The following is a 21,176-nucleotide window of genomic DNA, read 5'->3' as shown; positions in this document are numbered from 1 at the left end:
ATAATCCTTAATTTCTGACCATATGATTCTTGTTAGGCCCAGCCCTCCGTGAGAGAAGCGGACGCGCAACTCAGCTGCGAGTCCAGCTGCATTTGCGCAGTCTGGGCCTGAGTCCACCGCGGCGACTGACTCTGTTCAATCGACGAAGGAACAGAGTCAGTCAGGGTCGATTGTGCTCCCCAAGCTGCTGAGGGCAAAGAAGTGGTCCGTCAAGAGATCCAGCCAGTGAGTACTTCTTAGCTGATTTACTCTATTTCATAGTTGATTGGGTTCTTATCCTTTGATGCTTTTGTTTGTGCAGCAAACCCGTTGATTTTGGTGTTGGGGATTTGGGACAGACCCATATTTCCAAACCAGTCGACGATGCCTCCAATGTCCTGCCGGAGCCTCAGACTACTGCCGTCCAGTCGGATCCAGTAGTCGAGGATACTCCCTTAGATAAATCAGGGGAGACTCTTGCGGACAGGCAGAAGGAAGTCGAGGCGTAGAAGGCTTCTTCTGCTACTATTGGTAAGAGCATGCCATCATAGTCTTGTGGAAGTCGATTTATCACTTTATCACCCTCAAATCCCCTTTTGATTTGCAAATGCGCAGTCAGTGGATCTGGAGAAAACCACCACAGTTGCCCCGGACGTCGACCAGTTAGCGCGTGAGAAGCCGCAGAAAGAACCAAAGCTGTCAACAGAAGGGGCAGATTTCTGTACAAGAGAGATCTTGGAAATTCAGAAATTTTTTACTGTAAGTACCAAGAAATCGAATACTTATCTTTTTGTCAAGCGACTAGTAGTCATAACAAGCTCCTTGTGGCAGGAACTGGCCAAGCAAGCGGCGGCGCATGCTCAGAAGCTGCAGCAAGCTAGATAAGGCTTGCAATTGTCTCTGGATCAAGAGCGTCAGGTCCAAGAAATCGCAGGTCTTCGAGGAGAGCTTGAAAGGCTGAGGGCTGCGCATAAGGAAGAAATCGATCTCCTGCAAACTAGAGTGGAAACTCTAGGGAAAGATAAGAGTGCCCTCGAAGAGAGGAGCAAATATTTGCAGAAGAAGAACAAGAAAATAACAAAGGATCATAAAGGTAACTCCCTTGTGATTTCAGTTCTTGTAGCTGCATAGTAGTCGATGTCTCCTTGCATGCTCCATACTGGTACTTATAGTTGTCTTGTATTCACATAGAACTCAAAATTTTGTTAATAACAAAAGAGAAACTTGTGACTGATCTGATGAATATTATGTACCGTCACACAGATGCTGTGGAGAAGCTGTCCAAGATCAAGGCTGATTCCGATAAGCAACTCGTCGAGAGTATGCAAAAGATTAAGGACTTGGTGGCTGAAAGGGATCGTCAGGTTAGCGAACTAGCCGATCTCAAGGCAGCAGCACAAGTTGTCGTTGACATGGTCGAAGACGGTGGAGCAGGCGGCAAGTCTCTTGTGGAATGTCTTCGTGAAGCTCCCAAGAAGGTCGCATGCTTCTTGTCCGAGACCTTGAAACAATACTTGGCGCACATCTTGGGCTTAGTCAAGTCACACTGGCCTGGTGCAAACTTGACTCCAGTAAGTGATGGGTTGGCTGCGGGGTGCTCAGACGAAAAATTTGCTGAGTACGTTGAGGAGGTGAAACCCATTGCTAGTAAAATTGTTGATATGCTAGAGCAGCCCTCAGATGAAGAGGCGTGAAAGCATTTGTATCATCTTGTAAAGTGGTGAAATGCCCTCTTTTGAACATGTTCTGTCTGCAGGAAACTTTGAAGGTTTGGCAAAACACATGTTATGTATGATATAAATGTATAAAGTGCTCGACTTATCTGTGTAATATGTACTCTTGCGAAGAGAGGCCATAAGTAGTCAAGTGTAGCGCCTAGGGTGAGTTGATAACGTTGTATTGTGACTCAGGCCCTTCTTGGCTTTATCGAGTACCGAAGTAGTCGAATAATTCGAAACTGCCTGGCCAGATGCACTAAACCTTGAAAGGTTTAGCGAAAACCAAAGCCAGTCGAGTAATACGAGACTGCCTGGTCAGATGCACTAAACTTCAAAAAGTTTAGCGAAATCCAACACCAGTCGGGTAGATGAGACTGCCTGGACAGATGCACTAAACTTCGAAAAGTTTAGCGAAAGCCACTAGTCGAGTAGATGAGACTACCTGGCCAGATGCACTAAACTTCAAAAAGTTTAGCAAAAACCAACACCAGTCGGGTAGATGAGACTACCTGGACAGATGCACTAAACTTCGAAAAGTTTAGCGAAAACCAACGCCAGTCGGGTAGATGAGACTGCCTGGCCAGATGCACTAAACTTCGAAAAGTTTAGCAAAAACCAACGCCAGTCAAGTAGATGAGACTGCCTGGCCAAATGCACTAAACTTCGAAAAGTTTAGCGAAAACCAACGCCAGTCGAGTAGATGAGACTGCCTGTCAGATGCACTAAACTTTGAAAAGTTTAGCGAAAACCAATGCCAGTCAAGTAGATGAGACTGCCTGGCCAGATGCACTAAACTTCGAAAAGTTTAGCGAAAGCCAACGCCAGTCGAGTAGATTGAAGATACAGCCCATTTGCTTTGATGCTACCGCTTAGTTGAAACTGACTTGGTTTGATACTTCCAATTAATCATGTGGTAGTCGGGGGTTGAACCTAACTCGGGTTGAATCATCCTAACTTTCCTCTAAAATGGAGAAAAATTGGGGTTTGACCCTGAGTTGGTTTTACCCAACCGACTAACCTGTGTAGACTATAGAAAAAGTACTCGATCAGATCTTGGAATAAAGACTCTTGCGTAATTTATAGCAATACTTTACTCGACAGGTGTTTCATAACCCAACCAAACATTATGGGGGTAGCGAAAAATGGCCCTTGTATTCGATAAAAACTTGTAGATACTTAACCCAAGTAAGGCGCCCACGGCGGATAGCTCCCACAAGCTCTGGAGTGTCGCCTCCATCGCGGTCTGGATCTACGCCAGGGACGAGGGGTGGGGTGTGGTGCCGTGCGCCTGGACCGCCTCGATGTCAGAAGCGCCCGATGCGTTGCAAGAGGAGCCCTCGCTGGCAGCCCATCCATGACGGTTCGGTCCCGAGGTCCCTCTGCGCTCTCCAGCGAGTCCACCCGAGGTGATGGCGGCGCGGTGAGCCCCCACCCCCACAGTGGCCGCCCCACGCTCCTCTCGATGTCGGTCGGCTCGGTGTTGCGCGCGACGACCGTCTCAAATGTGGTAGGAGGCATGGCTCCCCTGGTAGCTGGAGGTAAGCCCGATCGCGGCACAAGGGAGGCCTTGCTCCCCGATGTTGCTCCACCATTGGACGTACCCCTGCTATCCATAGTCGGGCGGCGCGTCAAGGGAAGCCGCAAGAAGTGCGCGATCGGATGCCCGAATGAAAGCAAATAGAAGGAAACCCTCACCTGAGAGTCGGCTTGGGTCTGAACCGCCACCACGGGGACCTGATCTGAATCTGCTTGGGCGAGGATGGCCGCTTCAGAGCGGCCGTAGCCGCCATAGCGGAAGAAGAGCACCCCTGGCCTGCATCCTCCGGGGCCGGGATAGTGTGGAGGAGGTGATGCGGAGGGCGTGTCCATCAGTATCGGGGAAAGCGAGTGCCGGTGCTTGCCTTCCTTAGATTGGGAGAGTCCTGACTATCTCCCTTGGCGCCTAGGGGCCCCACATCTCTGTCGGGCCCGACATTTCCTGCGTCATCAGCATGGCAGGGACGATGACGAGGCCACGCTCACCCACTGCTGGGTGGTCGCGCACGATGGCCAGGACCTCCGGGTCCTCGCATAAGGGCGTGACCCCGTCCAGGACCTCCGGGTCCTCACATAAGAGCGTCAGTCTAGAAGTACAAAAGGAGGGACAGTTACAGATAAAACAGTAAAAGCGATTCCTTGCGATGAGGTAATAAGTACATAGAAAATGTCAAAGATAGCAATAAGGAAGCCTGTGCTTTCTTCTGTATTTTGGCATACAGACTGCTTCTACCAACTCAGAGCAATTTAATCACTCCAAAGCACGTGGAGCTGTGCTCTAACTTTGAAAGTATGAAAAATTATAATTGGTGCAGATTATTTTGTGCGGATCTGAAGGCTAAAATCATTAGCTGGCAAAAAAAGGAAATTAAACCATCAAAAATTGAGGGGTGCTCACTTTTGTTGTTGGTAAGTGAGGATCTTTAAAACAATTTCTTTTACGAACATGATAAAGGTTGTGCTTTGACCGATTATGTTGCTTGACAGATATGTTTGCTCGAAACTCTTCAGCCGAAACCTGGGCTGAAAGAAATGTTGGTTGCTCCATGCATCAAATGCTATGATGAAAATACAATTCAGCGGTTGCTATTGCCAATTATGGGACCAATGAAGATCAGACAAGAGGAAAGTGTTCTATGCTTCTACTACAGAATTAGAATATTTAAAAAAAATTATCTTTATGTTGGTGGCCTTTCAGGTTGCCAAGTACAAGGTCTCCAAGCTGAAAGCCAAATTCCAACCCTCCAAAGGAAAGAAACAGCTTCCAAAAATCAACCGGTTAGGACAAATCCCTACTTTAGATCGTTTATAAATTCATTAAAATCAATGCTATCAGTCATTTTTTAATTCCCTTGGCTTTCAGGTGACACGACAAATTGGACAAGGAAAGCAATCAGCTTCCAAAAATCAACAGGTTAGGACAAATCCCTACTTTAGATCGTTTATAAATCCATTAAAATCAATGCTATTGGTCATTTTTTTTATTTCCTTGGCCTTTCAGGTGACACGACAACAGATAGTCAGTAAAATTCTATCTGTGAAAGATTTGCTCAAGGAATGTGAGGTTAATGAGGGTGAGGAGGGTATTTTTCTTGAGAGGTGAACACCAGAATTGAGTATGGGCACTCCATGATGATTGAAGAACTTGAAAAAATAAAGAACCTCCTGTTGCAACATAATGAACATTTAAAGAAGATTGTTGTCGAACATTCAAGCATGTCTTAGCTGTATAATGAGATCATTTACAAGGCCCAAATTGAAGACGACAAATTAAAAACGTTAATGAAAAATAATGTTGTAGTGCTAACAGATAGCCACCAGATAACTGAGTTAGAAATTGTTGACTGCTTCAAACGTGGTCACTTGTCCAATTTTGTCATGGAAGCTATCAGGTTCACATGGACCCAATTATGGAATGACAAGATTATGCTTTCACATGGTGCTATAGTAAGTGACAATTAGCTATATGACAAGAAACTTATACTGCAATCATAATCAAGAATTAATTTGAGCACGTAGAGAACATAAATAAGAATACATCAAAGTTGGATTTTGCAGCAAAATTAATTTTACACAATTATAATAATCAAAACAAAATTTAGCTTCTCTACACAAGATAAATCAGATAGGACATGCACACTTTTAAACAATTCGCAAAAAATTACCATAGAAACTAAACATAAGAACAAAGCTGACAGATGTGATTTTGCCATTTAATCATTTTTCAGTAATGAGATATATAATATACAATCTTTCAGGCAGCAAATAAGAAATCAAGATAAAACCCTAATAAACATTTATGGTCCAAAAAAAAATTTCACCACTAGATAGAAATTTTAACCATGAAATCTAAATTAAAATATTTTTTGCATTTTTACTACAGTAGATAATTTACCAAGTATTTAAATCATTGTCGCATAAATAAAGAATAACTAACTTGATTTAATAGGGACATGCAAAACAGTATTTGTAAAGACTAGATCTAAACCAAACTAGTTCAACAAAACCAATCTCATATTTTTCTGAGCTCTACAGAATTTTATCCGTATTTTGCAAAATCACAGCATCACAAAACACACACAAAAAACTATATCTGTCCACCGCTGGTCCACCCGAGCCGCTGACAAACGGGCCTGGGGGTGGGGCGGACCCAGGCCAGGTCTGCTGGCTCGACGCGGCCGACGCCGGGCCGCCGCCGGCAAGCGGCGAGGCGGCCAGGAAGGGCGAGACGGATAGCGGGCGATCAGGGGGCGGACCAAGGGGCGGCGAGCTTACCAAGGGTGACGAGAAAGCTGGGAGACTCGGCAACGCAGCGTTCCCCGCGAGGGGCGGCGGCGTACGGGCGGAGCTCGGTGCTGGGAAGGCTGTGGGAAGAGGGGAAGGAAGAGGTTAGTGGCGGAATGGGTCGCGGGGGAGGCAAGGATGCCGGGGGTACGAGCAATTTCAGCGGAGCTCACCCACGGATGCCGAATTTTGGTGGCGGCCGGTGACGAGGAAGAGGATGTGGCGCGCGGCGGCAATGGTGGAGGAGGGGAAAATGGGGCTAGAGTTTCGGGGAGGAGGCAGGCGGGGTTTAGAAGGGGAGGGGGAGACGAACGAGCGCGGCGCCTAGCCTGCCCGCGGCCACGCTGGTCGAGCCAACGGCAGCGGCCGAGCCAGAAATTTGCGGGGTACGCCAAACATAAAAATAATTTTGAAGCTACTACGCAATATAATGAACGGTTAAGTTATAACGGTCATAATAAATCTATAATAATAACCAGTGGCAGCCTCCTTCGTGCTGGTGCTGGGGCGTTGGCGCTCGAGCGGCGAGGTGCCTGCAGTTTGCCACTGCCGGAGTTGCCGTTGCCGAGATACTGAGGTTGGGAGGAGGGAGCCGAACTGCCGGACGCCAGTCTAGGGGACAAGGGGAGAGCCGAGGGCCGGAGGTGCACTTGTCAAACGCGAAGCTAGGGGATGGGGGCACGGGGCAAGTTGCAAGCAGAGAGATAGAGAGAGCGGTTCTTTTGTATTTTGGGTTTTCTTGCCGGGCTTTGTTGAATTGGGACCATAAGTTGTATATGATATTCCCTCTATTCCAAAATAAGTGTAGTTTTTTGCTTTTAAATTTTGTGCCACAAAAAGTGTAGTTTTAGCTTGTTATGAGATTCATCTAATTAAAGCAATACCAAGTACCAACAAAGCATTGCATAGGAAAACATATAGAGTTAATTAAATATTCAGTAGATATTACTTTTCTAGTTCGAATGTGTATGCATTCATTGAGTGTTCAGAAAATCAAATAAATAACACGATTTTCAATCACAATTAGTAGTAGTAATTAGGGGTAATAAAGTCATTTCTTTGAATGGGTAATTTGTTTGAAATTTTCTAAAACTACACTCTTCATAGGACGAAAGGAGTAGTATACATCTATGAATATATATTAGTATTTTCTCAAATCTTGAGTATGCCTAGTCATTCATTCCGAGGCATACCGCTGGGGCCGCCAATAGCCAGCGGCCCCCGGCGTGGCACCGCCACCCCAGCCCGCCAACGAGCATGCGAGGAGGCACGGGAAGGTGGGGTGAAGCTGACGGGTGGGGCCCGCTGACGGGTGGGCCCAAAAGAGAGGGGAGGAGTGAAACGCCGTTTGAACTTCAAAATTCGAAAACGTCTTTAAGAGCTCCAAAAATCACCAAATTTTTTAGAGGAGATAGATAGAAATACCAAGAAAACACTGCAACAACAAGCACTAAAAAAAGCATTCTAGATTAATAACAGAAAAAATACAAAACAGCAGTTTTTGAAACTTCCAATAATTTTTATGCTTCGGTTTGATGGTCGAAAAATTAAGAAAAAATATTTTAAACTCGCAATTTAATGTCTAGTATTTGAATAATGTATTTTGAGGCACAATGCATAGCAAAAAATAAACTTAATTCCTAAGCATTCACACAAGCAAGACAAGAAAATACTTAAACTCATTCAATCACATGCACATGATGCTCCATTATGATTTAATGATGCTCATGATGTTGTTATTCAATTGTTAAGCATGTTTAGGATAATTGGGTCGTGACAGGACACGAGTGTTGGACTAGGAAGGTTTCATAGCCAAACTATTACTTCGTTTACTTTTCCCAAGCAGCACCCGCTCTTCAATTTCGTTGTTCTCCCTATGATCAGCTAGCTGGTCAATCTCCGCCACGCCTGAGATATGATCTGATTCTTCTACGTACCGGGTGTTAGCTTCCTTTGTAGGGCACTGCTAGTAGACTGGTAGCGGGGGAAGCAAGACCACGTATGAGTGGCTGATGAGACTGTAAAAAAAAGAGAAACTATCGAATCAACAAGTGGTTCTTGGGTATAAATAATAACTAGGGATGGTATGTACAGCTCTAGCTCCAGTAGCATATTAGGCCAGTCTCAGTGGGAGTGTCATCGGCACAGTTACCGAGACCCTGAACTAGGTAACACTACTACATGATTTTTTTCCAAGGCGGACAAAAATCGTTTTCCGAGGCGGGCAAGCCCATCCGTCTCGCTGTCAAGGTCACGGTAAATCATTAATTTACTGAGACGGACTTGCTGCCCACCATAGTTAATAAGATAAAAAATTAAAAAAAATATGGACAGGCCCGCCGAGCCCAACCACGGAGAGGCCGCCGCCGCTCGCTCTGCTGCCGGTGGAAGTCGGATCCGGGGGCGCCGCCCTGCGCCACGCCATATCCGGCCCCGCCGCCGCCAGATCTGCCGGGAGGAGGTGAAGCGCCGCCGCCGGATCCGGATAGTGGCGCTGCTCACCGGATTCAGTGTCCACAGCACCAGATTCGCCATCGTCGGGGGCCCACTTGGCCGGATCCGCCGCCATAGGGCCCCACCTGCCTCGCCGCCGCCGCGGTTTGCCGCAGTTTGCCAGGGCCGCGCGCCACCGCGGCCTAGCGCCGCCGCTCGCCCTCCACGGCCGCGCACCCGCCGTGGCCCAGCGAACTTGAATGAGTAGAGAGAACTCCCCCTTGATATGTGCATATAAATTTGAATGAATACCAAGAGCACATATATATATTTGAAAATTTTGATGAAATTTTCCCTACAAGTGGAAATCGAGGCATATATATATAATATGAAATTTAGCTTGGTTAGCACAACCACACAACCACAAGATGAACATAAATAGGTAAGAGTAACACAAACCAATATAGTTCATCACACATTACAAACTAAATGTTCAAATCCAACCACAAATCACAAAACGAGTTCATGCACGACACAAATCATAAACATGTAATGCAATAGTTCAACACAAATAAACACGAGTAGCAAGTGGAAGCCGAAAGCGAATGATTTCCATGTGAAGTCCATGAGCTCCCCCTAGATCCAAGCACTTCAAAGCTCCTTCTCCCCCTTTGGCATCAATTGCCAAGAAGGTCAATCCATCGGCGGTGGAGGAGGTGGCGGTGGGTAGAACGGCTGGTGCGGATAGAACTCTGGAGGCGGCACTGGAGCCGGGAACACTGAGTAGAAGTGGTTAGAAAACCCGGTGAAGGCTGTGCTGAAAGTATTAAAGCGCTGCTCTAGATGCTGCTGCCTCTGGTCAAACTGCTCAAACTGCTCAGAAGAAGGCAAATCCTCAATCTGCATCTGACTGGCCAACCCCACAATCTGAGAGGACGTGCTCTCATACATGGATGCAAAGTCAGGGTCAAAATAGCCAGCTGGAGGAGCCCACTGCTGCTGTACTGGAGGATGTGGTGGTGGCATGGCATGCTGAGCTGCAGCTGCTCCTATGTGAGCATCATTATCACTATCATCAGCACCATCATGTACCTATGCTTCAGCATCCATATCATCTCCAGGGAAAGGAGTCAAAGGCCTCAAAAGAAAAACATTGTCATTCTTGAATGGCCTAAAAGGACTGTGCTTGCACTCACAAATGCCTCTAAAAGAGGTCTTGGCCTTGATGATTGACATGATGTATGGAGCAAAGTAAAGGTTCATCTCCATGTTGAGTCTCAGATCTGCCAGCTGATCCATGATGAGTGCAATGAAATTAATTCTATTTCCGTGTATGATATGAGATATCACATTCCAATAGAGTCCTCTAATCTTGTCTTTGTTGCCACTCTTAGACATGAATGTGACTCTGACAATTTTATTAATCACAGCAGGATGATACCTCAGACCTTGAGTTCCCCCAAAGCTTCTAGCAATACCAAGATGTGCAGGCTCATAGTACATGGGGTAGTCATTCTCATCTAAAGGGTTTTCTAACACAACATTCATACTTTGCTCACTAGTGATAAAATCATAGTCTAACTGGTTAGCAGTAGCAAACTGAGCAAATGTAGCAAAATAAGTTCTTCTTCCAATTGTCCACCGAAAAGTTTCCTCTATCATATCGATCTCTAGGGTGGCATAGAACTGACGTTTGACTGTTTCATTCCAATCACATCTATGTTGCAGAAAATTTCTAACCCCATTTGCTCAAATCTATCCACTAGATCAGACATGACTTGTTGTGATCTCATATAGCCTAGGTCAATGGTCTGATGTTTGAATACATTCTTCTTAACTAGATGACCAAAGTAAGCATCTTTTTGTACCTCAGTGTTGAAGAAGAGTATGTTGGTGTCACGAGGCAAGTTGATCTGATTCTATGATCTTGCATTTGCATAGCTCTCGGCAGTCCACTGTCGGTTAGGAAGATCTAGCTCCATCAGATCTGTGACATCATCTTCAAATTCCTCATCTTCTTCCTCTGAAGATTCATCACCAACACCACCCACTGAAGATGCTGCAGCCATCTCACTGGGATTTGGATCATAGTCCACATCATCGGAATCATCACTGCCTCTTTGCCTCTTCGATGCCCCTGCTTTCTTGATTTTAGATGTAGTGGCCTTCAAAGTCTTCCGGGGTGGCCTGAGATCAATAATCAATCATAAGATTCATATATTCAAGTATAATATACAATCCAAGTAAGATCATCATAAGAGAACAAGAATCAGCTATTCTGTGCACTGGTGGACCGTCCGCATGAAGTCCGCGGACCGTCCGCGTCCATGTGCTGATTCTGCCTAACGGCTGCCTAACGGCGGACTGTCCGCCAGCCAGGCGCGGACTGTCCGCGATGCAACTGTTCATGCGCAGAGAGCCCAAAATCGCCCCAAACTTTGATTCATCCATATTATGAGTTTTAGATCAAATCCATCAACCAAACTTTAACTATAGCATCTCCTCATCACTAGGAACAAGATCCCCCAAGTATTTTCAAGAATCCATGGTCCAAAAACAGATCGGAGCACCTAACCCTAACCCTTTCCAATGAAGAAATCGAAGAACAAGAGTTAGGGATTCGTCAAAATACCGAGAGGACATGATGTAGAATCTTGAGAGGAGTCCGGGGATGTGCTTGGACCGTCCGGGAACCACGCCAAAAAGATTTGACCTTGTCGTCTCCCCCACGTGCTTGAGAGAGAGAGAGTTTTTGGAGGTTTGGTGCGGGTTGGTGGGGGAAAGGAAAGGGACATCCATATATAAGCCAAGTCAGGGCGCCCCACCATTCTGTTTAGTCGCGGACTATCCACGATATGAAGGCGGACCGTCCGCCTATGAAATTTTTACACTGACACATGACTGAAACTGCCTCTGTTAAATTCTTCCCAACACATGCGGACCGTCAGCGGACCTAAGGCAGACCGTCCGCGACTTGCTTAGTAGCATACCATCGGTGTATCCGAAGCTTACCGGATGAACCGATGATAAGCGGACCGTCCACTGTCCTTTGGCGGACCGTCCGCAATGTAATCTTGCGGTTGAGAACTTCTCTGCAGAGCCTATAGTGAACAAGTCTCATGACCGGTGGACTAGCCGCCTCTTATCCGCGGACTGTCCGCGCTACCAAATTTCAGACAGTCTAGAATTTTGCCAACTTTCTCAATTCCAACTTCCATTTGAGATCATTGCTCGTATAAAAATCTAAAAATTTCAAATCTTGCATGAAAACCTTCCAAAGACTCATATGAGCAAGTTACAACAAGAATTCATAAATAAATCGAGTAAAATCATGAAAACTCATAAATGGCTCAAAAATACCTCAAAAATTCAGAAAAATGAAACAAAGAATGCATGAAAGAACCATATGCCACATGTGCTAGTTTTCAAGCCACATTTGACAAGTCAATAATATTAAGCTCATTTCTCAACTTGCAAAACCGAGATTCATCCAAAGGCTTGGTAAATATATCAGCTAATTGATTATCCATGTCAATACCATCAATCTTGATATCACCCTTGTTCACATGATCTCTAAGAAAATGATGGCGGATATCAATATGCTTGGTTCTTGAATGTTGAACCGGATTAGTAGCAATCTTCACGGCACTTTTATTATCACACAATAAGAGAATTTCATCAAATTTCACACCATAGTCAAGAACAGTTTGCTTCATCCATAACAATTGTGCACAACAACTTCTGGCCGAAATATTTTCCGCTTCAGCGGTTGAAAGAGCCACGGAATTTTGCTTCTTTGATGACCAAGATACAAGAGATCTTCCAAGATATTGACAACCACCGGAAGTACTTTTCCTATCAACCTTCCACCCCGTATAATCCGAATCCGAGAATCCAACCAAATCAAAATGAGCACCCTTGGGATACCATAAGCCAATATTAGAAGTATATTTCAAGTATCTCAAGATCTTTTTGACAGTGGTCAAATGACATTCTCTAGGTGCGGCTTGAAATCGTGCACACATGCAAACACTAAACATGATGTCGGGCCTAGATGCGGTCAAATAAAGCAAACTACCAATCATAGAACGGTAAAGCTTTTGGTCAACCGGGTTACCTCCTTCATCTAGGTCGAGATGCCCATTGGTGGCCATAGGAGTCTTGATTGGTTTTGCATCTTTCATACCAATTTTTTTCAAGATATTATTTTGATTGACACACAAAGGTGCCTTCCTTGAGTTGCTTGATTTGAAGTCCAAGAAAGAAACTTAATTCCCCAATCATGGACATCTCAAACTCCCTAGACATCATTTCACCAAATTCCACACAAAAACTTGGGTTAGTTGAACCAAAGATAATATCATCAACATAAATTTGACAAACAAACAAATCTTTACCAATTGCTTTAGTGAACAAGTAGTATCAACCTTACCAATTTTGATGCCCTCAGAGATAAGAAAGTCTCTCAATCTTTCATACCAAGCTCGTGGAGCTTGTTCAAAACCATAAAGAGCTTTAAAGAGCTTGTATACATGATTTGGTTTCTTAGGATCTTCAAAACCGAGAGGTTGCTCAACAAAAACAAGTTCACTAATCTTACCATTCAAAAAACCACTTTTCACATCCATTTGAAAAAGTTTTATGTTGTGAGAGCAAGCATAAGCTAATAAAATTCTAATAGCTTCTAATCTAGCAACGGGAGCAAAAGTTTCACCAAAATCCAAACCTTCGACTTGAGTGAAGTCTTGAGCCACCAATCTTGTCTTATTTCTCACAACCATTCCATCTTCATTTTGCTTGTTTCTAAAGATCCATTTAGTGCCAATGACATTATAATTCTTTGGCCTCTCAACTAAATCCCAAACTTGATTCCGGGTGTAATTATTCAATTCTTCATGCATAGCATTCACCCAATCCGGATCTTTCAATGCTTCATCTACACGGTTAGGTTCAAGAAAAGATACAAAAAAATAGTGTTCACAAAATAAAGCAATGCGAGATCGAGTTTGGACACCCTTACTAATATCACCCATGATTTGATCCACCGGATGATCCTTTGTTAGAACATGATGAATTCTTTGAGGAACAATGTGTTTTTGAATTGATGGAGAAGGTGCACTAGATGAACCAACTTGATCTTGTACTTGTGAATCATCATTACTTGAATCTTGTATAATTGGTTGTGCTTGATCATTTGAGATAGAAGTTGAAGGGTTAACTCTAATAGAGATGGAAGGACCATCTTCATCTTCTTCTCTTGGTCTCACATCATCAATTGACATATTTTTCATTGCATTTCTCAAACCATCACTTCTCACATCATCAAGATTTTCTTGTTCATTATGAGACCCATTGGTTTCATCAAACTCAACATCATATGCTTCTTCAACAATGCCATGTGTTTTGTTGTAGACCCGATAAGCCTTGCTACAAAATGAATACCCAAGAAGAAAACCCTCATCACATTTGCTTTGGAACTTTGATAACCGAGTTCCCTTCTTGAGAAAATAGCATTTCCAATCAAACACTCTAAAATATGAGATATTTAGCTTCCTTCCAATGAGCAACTCATATGGGGTCTTATTATGAAATCTATGGCAATACAATCTATTAGAGGCATGAAAAGCCGTGGTGATTGCTTCGGCCCAAAAGCTATCCGAAACATTGTACTCGGAGAGCATTGATCTTGCCATATCAATCAAGGTTCTATTTTTCCTCTCAATAAGACCATTTTGTTCCGGAGTGTACTTGGTTGAGAATTCATGCTTGATTCTTTTCTTATCACACCATTCCTAAACTCTTGTGTTTCTAAACTCACTTTCATTGTCACTCCTCACTTTCTTCACCTTGAGCTCAAATTTATTTTCGGCCCTTGTCAAGAACTTCTTGCATATGTCATATGTATCGACCTTGTCATGAAGAAAGAAAACCCATGTATATCTTGAGTAATCATCCACTACAACAAGACAATAGCAATTTCCACCAATACTTCTATATGTTGTAGGACCAAATAAATCCATATGCAATAATTCCAATGGTCTCTCGGTTGACATGACACTCTTAGTGGGATGAGCATTTGCAACTTGCTTTCCGGCTTGACATGCACTACATAACTTATCTTTTTCAAACTTCATATTCTTCAAGCCAACTACTAAATCTTGCTTTATGAGACGGTTGAGTTGTTTCATTCCAACATGACCAAGTCTTCTATGCCATAACCAACCCAAAGATGATTGAGTGAATAAGCAAGTAGACAAGTTTGCCTCTTTAGTAGCAAAATTCACAAGATATACATCATCATGTCTAAATCCCGTAAAGATGTGATCTTTTCTATACAAGCTAGTCACTACATGTAACGACCCGGCCCGGGAGAACGGCTAAGATTTACTCTACACGTTGAGTAAACCACACCTGCTAATTAATTCTCTTGCGCTTTCGTCCTTGCTTCGCGCAAAAGGATCGATCCGGAATTAACTAACTCTCCCTGGGCTGGAATTTAAGTTGGGTAGCACTCCCTTCCGTAAACAGTATGGGATCAATCCCGCGCAGCTACAGTGCCCCGGGCTGCTACAGTACCCTAAACCCCTTGCTGCTACAGTAACCGCCCAAATTGGCCCAGCCCAACAAGCCCTGGGCTGTTACACTACAACATCATTTTTAGTGAAACTACACTTATACCCAAAATCACAAAGTTGAGTGACCGCTAAGAGATTAAACTTGAGAGAATCAACAAACAATACTTTTGAAAGAGAACGATCACTTGAGATAGGAATTGTACCAACTCCTTTGACTTTGCCCCGGCTATTGTCACCAAAGATGATGTCACTGTAGCCAACCACATTCTCATCTAGAGAGAAGAACATCATTGGATCTCCGGTCATGTGTTGAGTGCATCCACTATCAACCACCCAATGTCTTCCTCCGGACTTGTAATTCACCTACAAGAATAAGTAACTCTTTTAGGTACCCAAACTTTCTTGGGTCCTTGAACGTTAGTGACCAAGACTTTTGGCACCCAAATAGCATTCTTTTTAGCACCATCTATAGTTATCCCAACAAATTTTGCACTAACATTGCCATTTGAATTTTTCATAAAAATGTAACTTGAATCAAAGGATATGACTTTCTTGTTGGTGCAATTTTTCTCAACATGACTAATCTTCTTGCATTTTTCACAATATGGCTTACCACTACTCTTCACAAAAGTAGTTTTGGTTTGCACAAAAGCCTTCTTCCCTTTCTTAGGAATATATCCAAACTCTTGCTTGTTCAAGGTGAACTTTTGGCTTGCCCAACAATGATTAAACTTGGCTCTACTATTATAGCACTTTCTCAAATCATTAGTCAAGCAAGTAATCTCTTTCTTTAACAAATTATTTTCCATAATGAGAAATTCATTATAAGATGGATTATCAATTTTGGTGCAAGAAGAACTAGTAGAGCTAGAGCCACAAGGTTTATCATTAATTAAATCACAACTAACACCAATGCTCAATGTTGCTTTTCTTTCATGATTAAGCAAGGTATTATGAGCTTCATCAAGCTTCTCATGAGTTTCTTTGAGATTCTCATGAGAAGTCTTTAGCTCCTCATATGAATTTTAAAGAGAAGTAAACTTCAACTTCAAGTCCTTTAACTTAGCCTTTTCCTTAGTCATGAATTCATCGGCATCATTGAGCATTTCAACAAGATCATCATATGAAAGTTCATCAAGTTCACCATCTTGTTGTACCTTTGCACCACCCTTTGCCATAAGACAATGTGGTATAGAGAAGAGTGATGGAGCCTCCTTGATGGCGATCCTGGCAACTCCCTTGGATGGCTTATCATTATCATCATCATCATCATCGGAGCTTGAATCGGAATCCCATTCAACAAAATAAGTTTGGTCATTCTTCTTTTTCTTGATGAATTTCTTATTCTTCTTCTCATCATTTTTCTTGTCCTTCTTATTCTTGTCATCTTTCTTGTTTGGACAATTTACAATGATATGACCCACTTCACCACATTGTAAGTATGTCTTGTCCACAAAAAGATTTTTTCTTGATGATTGACCTCTCTTGCCAAAGTTCTTCTTACTCATCATTCTATTGAATCTCTTGACAAAGAGAGCAATCTCTTCGTCCGATTTTTCTTCTTGGCACCCACTTTCTTCTTCACTTTTGCTATCTTGAGCTTTGAATGCCACACTTTTATTTTTCATATCAATTTCTCCCCCATGAGCTTCATCTTGAGATTTCTTGAACATGTCATGGGTGAGAACTTCTCCCAATATTTGTGTGGGAGTTGCGGTCTTCACATTTGACTTTACAAGCAAGGTCACAATTGTGTCATATCTTTTCGGAAGACATCTAAGAAACTTGTGATTGAAATCCGCATCCGGTACCTCAAATCCAAGTCCCTTGAGGTCATCCACAATGTCATTTAGCCGGTTGAACATCTCCGCTATACTCTCATCCTTCTTCATGGTAAATTCACTAAAATTGCCCTTAAGCAAAATATAACTTGGCCTCCTTCACACTTGATGTGACCTCATGAATTTCTATGAGCTTCTCCCATATGTCATGTGCATTTGTGAGGCTCTTGACTCTATTAAATTCAGTCACATCAAGAGCACAAAAGAGCACATTAACCCCTTGATCATTTAGTATCTCATTTTCCTCATCTAGGGGTGTCAAATTCTTTGAGTCCAAAATGACATATCCATCACTTACTACTCTCCATAGCTTTCTACTCATGGCTTTGAGATGAGCCGATATTCTAGTCTTCCAATAATTATAAGTGTTCCCATCAAAAAACGGTGGCCAAGAGAGAGACCCAATGGCTGGGCATTGGGTATATATAGACATCCCTTCAAAAACTAGCCATTACACTATTTTCTGCGAAGTCGCGGACCATCCGCGGTTCAAAAACCGGACTGTCCGCCGTTATAAACCAGTGAGTCAGAGTGCATTTAATGTGTGTTAGAACTAACCGTTACAGCCCTACCGGACCGTCCGCGCCTCATTGGCGGACCGTCCGCAGTTAAGTGTTCCACACCACCAGAGACGAACATCGTCTCTAGGACAACTTTGAAATTAGCCTGCGGACCGTTCGCGCCCCAGGGGCGGACCGTCTGCAGTTCATCCTTGAAAACCACCAGAGACAACAATGTCTGGTACAAATTGTCAAATACCCTGTAGACCGTCCGCACCCCAGGGGCGGACCGTCCGTCGCACAGATCATCGCCTCAACTAGAGAAAACACCCTCTCTGGTACAATTTGAGTTAGAGAGGCGGACCGTCCGCCCACCTGGGCCGGACTGTCCGTCAGTCACATCTAATTTCCACAAGAGCCAAACATGCTCTCTGGAACGGGTGCGGACCGTCCGCTCCCCAGGGAGCGGACTGTCTGCCCTTGTGCAGTCAGCTCTCAAACTTGTTCTTTTTCAAAACTTGTCAAAGTGTCGTCAGCCCTCATGCATGCACCTAGACATTTTGAGCAAAATGGCACTAAAGACCCGTCAAGCACGAGTACACAACCCCTCTTGATAGTACGGCTATCTATCCAACAAATCCGGTCACTTTTCATCCACTAAACGCCTTGTGACCGGTAAAATACAAAAGCCCTATTTTATACCTTTGCCTTGAGCCCGAGCTTTGCTCATCATTTCCAAAACTCCACACGTTCACAACCAAATCTCTTTCATCCGTGACCTAAAACCGTTGTCATTAATTACCAAAACTCGAATTAGAGGCCTAGATGCTTTCAGAACTCCGCGGCCGCAGCCCGACGCTCGGCCCGCCGCCGCTCCGGTGCTTCGCACTCTGCCCCGCCGCGCGATGCTCGGCCCGCCACTTCTCCGGTGCCCCGCGGCTCCAGCCCCGTGCGCCGCTCCGAGCCGCGCCGCCGCCGCCGCGGGTTCCGCCGCGCCCCGCTGCGCCGCCGCTCCAGGCCTGAGAGAGGGGCCATGAGAGAGAAGAGAGAGGGAGCTTCGGGAGAGATGGGGGCAGGAGACGAGGATAAGAGAGAGGGGAGGCAGGGATGAATTTGGACACAGAGTGTGGGTCTGTTAACCCTAACTAGGTTCATATGGGCCTCGCGTGGGCTTGGTCCATTAACCGAGGCGGTCTTTTATAAGGAGTCCACCTCCGGAAATAGATCATTAACCGAGGCAGTTATTTTAATCTTGACCGCCTCGGTTAATTGATTTTGCGAGGCGGTTTTCTATAACCACATCGGTTAATAAAAAGTGACTGCCTCGTTTAATGATGGCCATTAATTGAGGTGGTTATTTTTCCTGCCCGCCTCCAAGTGCTTTTTTAAAGGTCACGGTTAATGTTTTTTTGTAGTAGTGTTATGGTGATGACAGTCCTCTCACATTTTATGACACTCCTCATCGTCTTTTTTCATAATAACTCTGTCATGTTAGCAAATTTAATGCTCATGATACTCATATGATATTCTCATTGAGACTAGCCTTATTCCTACATAGAGCTATACTACTACATGTCTGCGTTGACCGGCTAAGGTGATGGTACATTAGGTCAGTCTTAGTGGGAGTTTTATGGGCGCAGTTACTTAGACTGAGAACAAGGTAACTGTGTCAGATGAGTTTCATGGTGATAAAACTTTCCTCACATCTCATGAAACTTCATCCTTCTCTCTTCTTGTCATGTTAGCAAAATTGATGGTATTTAACGTCATGAAATCCCATTGAGACTGACTTTTACACTAAGTGAAGTGAAAACCCAAAATAGGTAATATGGCATTAGTAACGGACTCATAAAACCCGGTATGTCAGCAGTAGCGGGTTTTGGTAAATGCATGTTATAAATGAGCTCAGCAGGCCATGCCCGACCTAACTCATGTAATAGTGGTAACGGGCCACATTAAAAGCCTATTATCAATGAAGACTCACTGGTAACGGATATTAAGAATGTACGTTACCAAAAACAGTGGTAACGGGCCACATGAAAAACCCGTTACTTTGATTGGAGTCCTGACCCGAAATTTTACTTGATTCCAGTTTTAGATGCTCTTTGGTTGGGGAGCCAACCGTGATGGAGCGGCTCTATCCTTTGGTTGGCGAACCCAAGAACCGAGTCGTCCCGAGGAGCGAATATTCGCTCAATATTCGGGCTCGCTCCTCTGAAATGACGGAACCAGTTCATCCCACTTCAACGCCGTCTCCTTCCGTCTGGAGCTCCCTTCGGCACCAGCCTCTCCCCGCGATGACTGCCTGCTCGGAGCCGGACCTCGCGACTCCCGCCTGCCCGGAGCGCATGCAGCGAGGCGGCGGCGACCCCAAGCTGGCTCCCATAGGCGCGCGGAGATGAATCGGGTGCGCCGCGCCCGGCTTCGATTTGGGCAACGACGCGATGAATCCGGCAGAGGCGCGATGAATCGGGCAGCGGCGCAGATGAATCGGGCAGTGGAGGACCGATTTGAATGGTGGCTCAACGAATCAGGCGGCGGCTGTGACGAATCGGGCGGCGGCTTCGACGAATCCGGCGGCGGCTGCAACGAATCGGGCGGGGGCTGCGATGAATTGGGCGCAGAGGACCGATTTGAGCTGCAGTGCGACGAATCCGATGGCGGCGTGGCCAATTAGGGCGGCGGAGGACCAAAACGGGTGGCGGAGGACCGTCCCGGTGGCCACGTTGCTACTGCTTTTGAGTGGAGCATGGTCCTGCTGGTGTAGGGCGGAGCATGCTCGGGCTCACAGCGGCGCTCACGGAAGGGAAGACCAGGGGAGGGGAGGCAGAAGGTATCTGTATGACAGGTGGGTCCCATAGAACGGGAGTTAACAGAACATGAGCCTGTCCATCCTCATCCCTTCTACCAAACATCGAAGGCAGCAATTCCATTACTAGAACCAAACACAGAGCCGGAGCCATTCCATTCTTCGAATCTAGGATGGAACCATTCCATCCCATCTCACTCTCCGAACCAAACTAGGGACGGCAACGGGTACAAATCCGTTGAGTTTACCCATCCCAAACCCGAACCCGTGAACAATAAATCTGTCCATTAAGAAACCCGTGACCCATCGCGGGTATAAATTTCTGCCCAAACTTGTACCCACTCGGGTCTCGGAGCACCAACGGGTCGCCCTTGCCCGATAGCCGCGGCGCTGAAGCGCGCCGATGGCGGCGAGCCGGCGAGGGCCCAGTCCGCTGGCGAGGGCCCAGCGCACGGACGTGGAGGTACGCGGCGCTGCGTGGTTGGGCTGATTGACTGCGAAGCGAGTCTGCTCGCGGGCTCGCGGCGATGCTCGTGGCAGACGGAGGCCAAGTAGACTACGGTGAAGGGGGAGGGTCTATTCACCGCGTGCGCGAGTGGAATCGATCCACTCGCAGATGCCGGTCCCCCGTGTGCCTTTGGCCGCCTCCGTCTCCGTCAGCCTCCGCCTGCGCCTCCGGCCGCCTCTGCCTCTGCCTCCGCCTTGCGGCCTCCACCTCCGTCTCCGGCCGCCTCCGCCTCTGGATCTGGCCGCCTCTGGCCGCTTCCACCTCCGGTCGTCGGATCTCGCCGGAGAAGAAAAACAGTCGCGGGCCCACCTGCAACGACTGCGCTTCCTCTTCTGCGACGCGTTGGCCGCAGCTCGCGCACGATGAATAGACCTCCCCGTGAGGGGGCGGGCGAGCATGCGACGGCGAGCGAGCGCGACCGCAGCGCAAGCACTCGTGCGCGCGGAGGACGAGTGCGCACGAGGCGAGCGAGTGCAGGGGAGAGACACGCGGG

Source organism: Panicum virgatum, chromosome 8K (genome assembly GCF_016808335.1).
Source record: "Panicum virgatum strain AP13 chromosome 8K, P.virgatum_v5, whole genome shotgun sequence".
NCBI classification, from domain to species: domain Eukaryota; kingdom Viridiplantae; phylum Streptophyta; class Magnoliopsida; order Poales; family Poaceae; genus Panicum; species Panicum virgatum.
Note: the sequence above shows the minus strand (reverse complement) of the source record.